The sequence below is a fragment of the Meriones unguiculatus genome, chromosome 2, assembly GCF_030254825.1.
Source record: "Meriones unguiculatus strain TT.TT164.6M chromosome 2, Bangor_MerUng_6.1, whole genome shotgun sequence".
NCBI lineage: Eukaryota > Metazoa > Chordata > Mammalia > Rodentia > Muridae > Meriones > Meriones unguiculatus.
In genome coordinates, this window is record NC_083350.1 from 42,102,442 (window position 1) to 42,111,912 (window position 9,471).

At 41.0% G+C, this 9,471-nt stretch overlaps 1 pseudogene; it reads right to left on the minus strand.

Annotated features, from left to right (window-relative positions):
- Positions 1-8,620: 8,620 nt before the first annotated feature.
- LOC110557908 (serine/arginine-rich splicing factor 3-like) lies at positions 8,621-9,113 on the minus strand (annotated as a pseudogene).
- Positions 9,114-9,471: the final 358 nt, after the last annotated feature.

Genomic DNA, 9,471 nt, shown 5'->3' on the forward strand with positions numbered 1-9,471 from the left:
GGAAGAGAACACTTAACAAAAACCTTCAAAGGTTTGGAAACTGAGCAACAAATAACCCATCTTGGAAACAAAACATCATGCTTCCATATAACCTATGGCTTAAAGAGGAAGTTTCAAAAGTAACTTTCTCTCTCTCTCTCTCTCTCTCTCTCTCTCTTTCTCTCTCTCTCTCTCTCTCTCTCTCTCTCTCTCTCTCGCTGTATGTTTGTGTGTCTGTGTGTGTGTATGTACACCATTCTGAATGAAAGTGAACATACAACATATGACAATGATCAGAAAGCAGTGCCAAGAAGGGAATTGTCAGAATTAGAGAGATCTCAAATTAGTGGTTTAAGTTCTCACCTTGAGATCCTAGAATACAAAGACCCAAACCACCACCACAAAAAAAAAAAAGGAAATAAAAAAGATACATAATGAATAACTGGTTTAAAAATTTCTAAGTTTTTTTCTGGTTATTTTTCTTTCATTTTTTTATTTTAATTTTTATTAATTACACTTTATTCACTTTGTATCCCCCTGTGGCACCCTCCCTCCTCCCCTCCCAATCTCACCCTCCCTCCCCTTCTCCACACATGCCCCTCCCCAAGTCCACTGATAGGGGAGGTCTTCCTCTCCTTCCTTCTGATCCTAGTCTATCAGGTTTCATCTGGAGTAGCTGCACTGTCTTCCTCTGTGACCTGGTAGGGTTGCTCCCCTCAGGGGGAGGTGATCAAGGAGCAGGCCAATCAGTTCATGTTAGAGACATGAACTGTTCCCATTACTATGGAACCCACTTGGACACTGAACTGCCATGGGCTGTATCTGTGCAAGGGTTCTAGGTTATCTCCATCAAAAGGTCCTTGGTTGGAGCTCAAGAGGTTGTGGAGATTATTAGTGAGGAAGACACACAAGAGCCATGTGAAAAATGATGTATTGTTCTCATCTTTTGCCTCTAATTTATGAGCTCATTGTATGTTTTTTTTTTTAAACCTCATTATAATTCTACTGGAATGATATAATTGCACACTACTGGAATGAGGTAATTGCACACTAGAACTTCTTATGCAACTGTGAGTTATTTCTTGTTTTTGAAAACTAAATCCCAGTTGTTCAATGAAGACTCAGGAGCCATGCTGGGGTGAAAGCCAACTAGCTCAGAGAGACAGAGAAAGTACTTTCTACTCGGTCGACATCTCAGTAGGAAAACCCCTTTGTACTCAGTTCATGTCCTAGAAGGAAAAAAAACAAAGGCCCAAAGCCAAAAGTCAAAAGCCCAAAGCCTAAAGACTAAAGCTCTATCTTCTCCACAGTATTGTAAATACCCATCTCTCAATGTCCCTTTTTTCTGTTTAATCCCTGTCAGCTGATTACCTGCTCTGCCTCTTGACCTAGAGTGGTTTGTTTGTTTGTTTGTTTGTTTGTTTTTAATCCTGTGTACAGAAAGCTCTTGGATTAAAGATGTGTGTTAGGGCTGAGCCACTCTACAACTAGAAACAAGTTTTTACAGTTCACAATCTAAGGGTTCACAATGGGATCAAATATCTTGCAACAATTCCCGACTCCTTTTTCCTATACTCTCCAGTCTCTATTAAGTATTTACTCTCAACTTCCATAAGATCAAGTCTTTCAGATTCTACATTTGAGTGAGTTCACAACATTTGCCTTTCTTTTAACTGGCTTGTTTCACTCAATATAGTGATCTCTTCTTCCATGGATGTAGCAAATTCCAGGATTTTCTCCTTTTTAATGCTGAACTCTCTGTGTTTGTGGATCACATTTTCTTTGAGACACTGGAATGCTTAATATAAATGGAATCCAGTTTGAAGGCTGTTCTACATTTCAAAACAATGCTTTGACAGCCAACATAGTGTTGTGGTGCTCTGTGATGGTATAAGGTAATTATTTACAGGTCAGTACTGTTGTAAACGCCTTATGACTGCATAATTTAACCTCTCTCATCTAAGACCGTGCTCGTTTTTTGTATTATGAGTTCTAGAGAAATGTGTGGAGATGTTATTTTTGATTGATGTCTGAACACATTAACATTTTTTTTAAGCGTTTTGTTTTTCTAGACAGCGTTTCTCTGTGTAGCTCTGGCTGTCCTAGACTCACTTTGTAGGCCAGGCTGGCCTCAAACATACAGAGATCTGCCCGTCTCTTCCTCTCCGAGTGCTGGGATCAAAGGTATGTGCCACCAAACACATCTATATAACAACTTTGACACATTATCTCAGAGAAGCCATAAGCTCAGATCCTGAGCACAAGCTCACTTCCACATGTCTGAAATCCTGAATCTGGGAGATTAGACTACTTTTGTGGATAGCATTCATTCTGCAGCTGTCCTCTCCAGCTGTGTCTCATGTTTCTTCTTCTAGCTCAATCCCATCCTTTCTGTTTCTCAGCAAATTTCCAGAAGTTCTATTCCATTCATGCCAATCTACCTTGTTTTCCAGCTTTACTAGACATTTATTTAGTTTGAAAATATCTTTTATGCTGGGTGTCACGGCACACACATGTAATCATATAACTTGGGAGTTAAAGACTGGAGAATCAACAATTCAAGACCAACTCTGGCTATAAAGCAAGTTGAAGCGAAGTCTGGGCTACATAAGACCCTATTTTAAACGAAAATGCATGTGAGTGCCTGTGTGCACTCATGTGAGTGAGTGTGTGTGTGTGTGTGTGTGTGTGTGTGTGTGTGTGGTCTTAATCTAGGCATAATGGCATGTATCAGTAGTCCCAGCAATTTGAGTCCAGGAAGAAAGAGACTAGCCTGGACAAAACTAGTCAAGGAATGAGAGATTAGCTTGTAGCAAGAGTTTGTCAGAAGAAGAGAAGGGAAGAAGGAAGGAAGGAAGGAAAAAAGAAGGAAAGAGAAAGAAAGAAGAAAAGAAATGGAAAAGGAGAAAAGGATTCGGAGAGAGAGAGGCATTTGTGTTTAATCTAACATCTTGCTCTGATCTCTTTTAACTCTATGAAAAGGGAAGGTGAGTGACTCAGAAGAGTCTAAAGAAAGAAATTTGCTAAGAATCCTTATATGAGACACTCTAGGAAATGGTCCTCTTCAGGAATCTCTGACTCTGTTGTCTGCCATTGGACCCTGTAAAGCATCATCTGTGATGTTGGCTTTTCTCTTGAATGCCTCCAGCTGTGAGCCATGGGGCAGAGCACACATATTTAAAAATATCATTTTAATGGATTAATGGCTCAAAATCAAATCCTGTCAGAATATCAAAGACTCACATCAGAGACACAAGGGTGAAATTCCCCCCTCCCCCCTTTTTTAATGTAGAGCTTTAGGGTTTGATTTTTTTAAATGTTGAATATATTCATCATATTCTTTTAACCCAAGAATTCTAAATAAAAGCCACATGGTGCCAAAGTACAAAAGCCTCCAAAGAACAGAGAATAATTTTGGAGGCAATAAAATCTATTTTTTTTTAATTGCCTGTTTTAAAAAGTGGTTGATGTCTCCATGTTCCCTACCAGATTCTCAGATCTGACCACACACTTCATGTTTCTATTTAAGGCTCTGTGCACCAGTTCAGGGAAATGTTTTGTCCATCTGCTTTGTGCTTCTGCTTTGACTAGAATTCACCTGCTTTGGTCAGAAAGCGAGGTCTCTGCCACAAACCTGCACTAGAGGCTGCATCTCTGTGACATTGTGATGCTGGAATATTATCTTTCATTTATTCGTTTGGCCCCCTTCCCTACTGGGAACATATTTGATTCTTTCCCCATAGTTTTTTCTTTCCTCCAGCTGTTCAAATCTTTTACATTCTTTACATAGACCCACATTTTGGTTGAGCGCATTGGTGCACCATTTTTAATGCCAAAATTAAAGACAATTAAAGAAAACTGAGACAAGTGGACTTGGGCTACGTAGTGAGATCTTTTCTCAAAACAAAACAAACAAAAACCCCAAGGCTGGGAGCTGAAAAGATGACTTAGCAGTTTATAGCACTTTCTGCTCCTGCAGAGGACCTGTGTTAGGTTCCCAGCACCTATATCAGGGGTGCTCACAACCACCTGTAGCTGCACTTCCAGGGAATCCAACACTCTCGACCTCCAAGGGCTTCTGCACACAATGCTGCAATAGATGTGTTCAGTTATGTACATTTATACATAAAATAAAATACTAAAAAGTCACAAAGACTAAGATGGAGTTCAATTCGAAATAGTAGAGAACAAAACTGAATTTTGACATTATGCTCTCAGTGTGGAATTCTTGGGTGTTTGGGGACATCGAAGGACTATGCCCAAGTAGATGTAGTTCCTTCATCTGCTCATCTGAGCATCACGTATCATCACACTGCAGCCAAAGAGAGATGTGTGCCTTTCAGGTCAGACAAAAAGGCCAGAGGTTGCAGGGTGATGAGAAGAAATATTTAAGTATGACCCTTTTATGGGAAACAGGTAGAGAGAGTAGGACCAACTCTTCCCTGAACCTATTCATCAGTCAAAGCTTTTATTTATTTATTTTTTCCTATGGTAAAATTTCTGAAAAGAGGGTTTATGGGCAAATTCCAAGTGTAAAACCACAGCTAAGAACATTTTTCTGGTATGGACAAGATCTAGGTTCTAATTTCTCCTCTCTGTGTCTCAGACAGCTCAATATGCAGTGGCTTCTGCAGGTATCAATGACACACCTAGCTAGAGCAGACTGTATGCCCCATCTGTGTCCTGCCTTGAGCCACACATTGCTGGAAACATAACATAATGAGAATTGATGTTTTCAGTGTACATGAAAAGTCAGCCTGTTCCAGATGGTACACTTTCTTCTAACTGATCCCCAGTTTCTTCATGTGTAAAACGGCAATGCAGACAGCACCTCACAGAGGTGTTGTGAGGATCCAGTGAGAGATGTACTCCAATTTCCCTGCCAGATGATGGGTCTACAACTATGAATATCAGTAAGAACTGCCATTCTGGGTCTCTCCAGTTTCATACATGTACATATAGAGTGTGTAATTTTTCTTTAATGATTTCGTACATATTCACAGTGTACTTTGACCATATTCACCCTACCCTCTCAATTCCCCCTGGACACTAACACATCCTCCTCCCAACTTCATGCCTTCTTCTTCCTTTTCTTCTCTTTCTTTCCTCCTCTCTCTTTTCTCTTCCTTCTCCTCCTTCTTCCTCTTCAGTAATACACTGAGTCTAATTAATGGTGCCTCTATCTTATATGATTATAGGGTGTGGTTATCGACCAGATCATGAGCAACCTATCAGTGGCCATATCTGTACCCAAAACCCTGTTCCTGTCCCAGGAGTCATTGACTACCCATTGTTCCTCAGCTAGGGGAGAAAACTTATGACCACCTTTCCTGGTGGTGCTGGGATTTGGGCCAGCTTGATCTTGAGCTAGCCTTATGCAGATTACCACAGTTGCTATGATTATGCTATGGTTGTCATAATGGCAATAGCCATGTCCTGTCTGAATGACAGTCTTTCCCAGCACTCCTCCCAGTCACAGGCTTTAGTACTCATTCTTTTCATTCCCCTTTCCATGTTCCCTGTGCCTGTGGTGGGGAGGGTTATGCATGTCCCTTTTCAGGAGTGCTCCAGTTTCCTCATGCACAGTCCACTTGCCTCTCAGCTGGCCAGGAAATGTTGGAATGGCATTCTATTTCTCATCCTAAATTGTCTAACTCCCACAGCACCCACTTCAGTGTCTAGCACACAGTGAGTTTTCAACTTATAAATATCACCACTATGGATTCTTTCCTTCTGACACGTTGAAAATGTGTCACCCTCTGTCCTCATTTCTATTTACCTTTTATAGAGAACATGCTTGCTGTACTTAAAAGCACTTAAAAGGGGGTGGGAAGGTTCTGTGATTTGGACTTTGTATTTCTTTATATAAAAATGTAAAGGAAAAAGGGCACAGAAACCAAGTTCTTTTGTGGTTTTTTTCAAATACATTTTTGATAATCCAATAAGAGCCTGTACCCTCTGCTCTGAAGCTGTAAAATGCTGGAAGAAACTGTCAGTTTGAAATTACATGTTATATTTATGAAAGGAAGATAAACACAGTATGGATACCTCTGGAGGGCAATGGAGAACATTTTGTTCTCATAGAAATAAAGGGATGAACATCTGTAAATATCAACCACATAAAGCATTTTCAGTGGAGGAAGACTATGGAAAGGCTTACAACTGTCTTTAATCATTGGATTGGTTTTAAGCTAACATAGTTTCCTGGCGTGGCTATTAAAATATTCATTGTTTTAGAGAAATAAAACAATAGCACACATTTCTCACATATGCATACTTTGTTACAGAATTTCTGTTATCCCTCAAAATTTCAATTCTCCATACATCTCTGTATTTCTTTCTCTTCCAGTGGCCCTTGAAATAAATGTAGGAACAGGTAGAAGAAAAACATTAGCAAATAAAAACAATCTTAGGCTAATAATATCACTTCTATAATTGTCAAAGCCATCACAAGCCAAGTCACAGGTGTCCTCAGTAGCCCCAGAGAACTGAAAAACATGGAGTGATGGACACAAAAGGTACTCCAGGGTATTGATGCTGAAGGAAACATTGTGTGGTTAGTTCATGTCTCCAATATTAATCTTGTGAGTAGGCATTTTTATAGGTAAAGAAACCAGGTAAGTCATAAAGTTGTCACTGCAGTCTACAAAGCAGCAGCTAAGGTCTGGCCCCTCTCAGTGCTTGGAATCACTGTGTGGGTGGCACTGTGTGAGGCCAACCGTTAGCAGCCAGTTTCGTGACCTCTCTGCTACAGGTTTTTCACCTGTGAGTTCAGGGTAGTAGCAACCAGACTACCCAAATGGCCAAACAAGTTAACATTCATCAGCAATGCAGAACACGAGTCTATATCCTATGTGACAAAACAACCCCAGCCACATTCCATTCTGGGAAATGGGCAGGTTGGAACAGTGCCTGGCTTGTTCTCTGTATGTTACCTGTGGCTGCTTTCTCACTACAGTAGCAAAACTGAGTACTCATGACAGACACCATATGGCCATTATAGTAACTGATTACAGTTACTCTCTGGTCTTTCACAGAAAACATCCACCAACACTTGATTTAGGTGAGTGCTCGGAAAGACCTACCTAAACTTACTGACTATAGTAAGTGCTGGCCATTGTCACTGGTAACCTTATAGTCCACTTGCCAGACATTTCCTTCCATTAATGCAGTTCACACTCAATACTGTATCCTCCCACCATATAGTTTTGAAGCCTCTGACCTCAAAACAAAATAAAGCATGCAATTGGTCATTTGAGACCTGTGTTATGAGATCATCAGCCTGGTGGAAAAGGGTTTCTTCTTTGAAAGAAAACTACTATAAAGCCACAGTGATTAGGTCATTTGAAACCTGTGTCATGAGATCATCAGTCTGGTGGAAAAGGGTTTCTTCTTTGAAAGAAAACTACTATAAAGCCACAGTGATGAATCATGAAGAGCAAACGTATCAGAAACTTTTGGTATTTGACATAGTTGAACTTTGACATGGTTGAGGCTTTTCCAACTTGGACAACAAACGTATTTTTTAGGAAGCAGAAGGTAAAAGGTTCATTGTCCTTGTAGCCCAGATCACTGTGGGTGTGTTCTCCAGGCATATGACTCCCTAAAAAAGCCTTGCTATTTCTAGAAGTCAAATCTAAAGATGAGGAAAAACAACAAGGAACTTCATACACTAATCTGAGTTAAGTGAAGTGAAGGTGAAAGTCGTTACCCTTTCACTGACCCAGGAAGATGAAGACAATCAATGGTGGCCCAAATCAGGGGATCTGTTCTCCACACAGCATGAAGAGTGATCCTTAAAAACACAAGTCATGTTCTTCAGTAAAATCTCCCAATAGCTCCTCCTTTTGTTGCAGAAACCCCAAGTTCCATGGTCCTGCTCTGTCAACACCGCCGACTTCAAATCTTTCCATTCTCACTCTTGCTCTGTGGCCAACCACAGAAGATATCTTTTGTTCCTGGGATGCCCTGGGTGTGTGCCTTTCCTAGAGAACCTGCTTCTGCTTTCTTCTCTTCCTGAACCATTATGTCTCTACATCTTCACAGGGACGCTTCCTGCTCTACGCTGGATCCCAGACCACAAGGCTTGTTCCCAGCTGGGCTCTTCTCAAGGTCACACTTGCTCCAGTCTCCATCACATCACCCTATCTTATTTTGTTCACAGCCCCAGCACAAATGAAAAATATCTGGTTTATTAATTTTCTTGCTTGGAAACTGTCTATTTTCCCCATTAACAGTGTATAAGTTCTGTGATGGCCTGGGATTTCTAATCAGACATAATAGGTAGTTAATAAAGAGTCGTTCGATAAATAAATGAGCCAGCAAGATGTCGGGGAGGGCAGGATCTAGATTTATTTCAGTCTGTGAAAAACGAAAGTTGGAAGCAAATTCAAGCTTGCTTAAGGGAACATTGTAAAGTATCATTATTGCTATTGCATGCCTCAAATGATCCATTTGAAACCAGAGAGAATTTCATTGTTATGAGTGTCTCTGTTCCAAGAGACAAAACAAATTTGAACAGCTATAACATCTTAAAGATGCACCAAGCTTATGAAGTCTCAAACAAAACTTTAATTTCCTGTACATACCCCTGTCAAGTGAAGTTATTTCCTGTACATCACTTCTTCTGCACACTGGTCTTCTATTTCTGTTCATTTGACCCAGATGAGCTATGAGACCTACAGAAAGATCGCGAAGGCTTGTGATTTCTCTCACGAGACAGAGACCTTTCTCTCCTCCTATCTCTACAAAGTGACCTGCTCCGAATTCGTGAGAAGCTTCTCCTTGTTGGAGATCTGACCTGAGGTGGAGGACTCCTCCTATGCTAATCATCTCAAGGGCATCGACCCCAAGAGGGAGGTGGGTCGGTTTTGACTTCTTTTTTCACCATTGGACAGTTCCACTCTCACGTGGCAGCCACGTGGTGTTCCTCCGTTTAGCTCTCGGGCAGCATCAGCAGCATCTTGGGAATGCTCAGATTCAACGAAAGCAAAACCAGGAAGCTTTCGAGCAACCCACACACTTCAGAGTTGTCCGTAACAGCCAAAAGCCAGTTCTAATTCGGTCTTGCTCCCATTGTTTCCAAGATTACCTACATAAACCTTATAGTCTACTGGCCGGGAATCATGTTGCATTTCAAGATCCTGGGCTCAAAAAGCGGAAGCTCAAATCCTAACGCTCCTCCACCCTAGCACTGCTCCCACAGATACTCACTGCCCCACAGCGTCCACTAAATGGCCGCCAGCAAGATTTTTACTCTACAACTAAAGGTAATCATTGCTTGGAAGTCCGAGGAAGAGAACAGTAAATCTTTGGGGAAAAATCATCTTAGGTCAGGGAGGGATGTAGTGTGTAGTTGGGGTTTCTGAAAAGCGGGCAGAGAGCTCTGCCAAGACAGACAAGATCAAGTCGCGCTTTCTAAATCCATTTGCATACATGGATCTAATCCAGTGCCATTTAGACAGCCTACAGAGGTGCATGTTAATTAGAAAT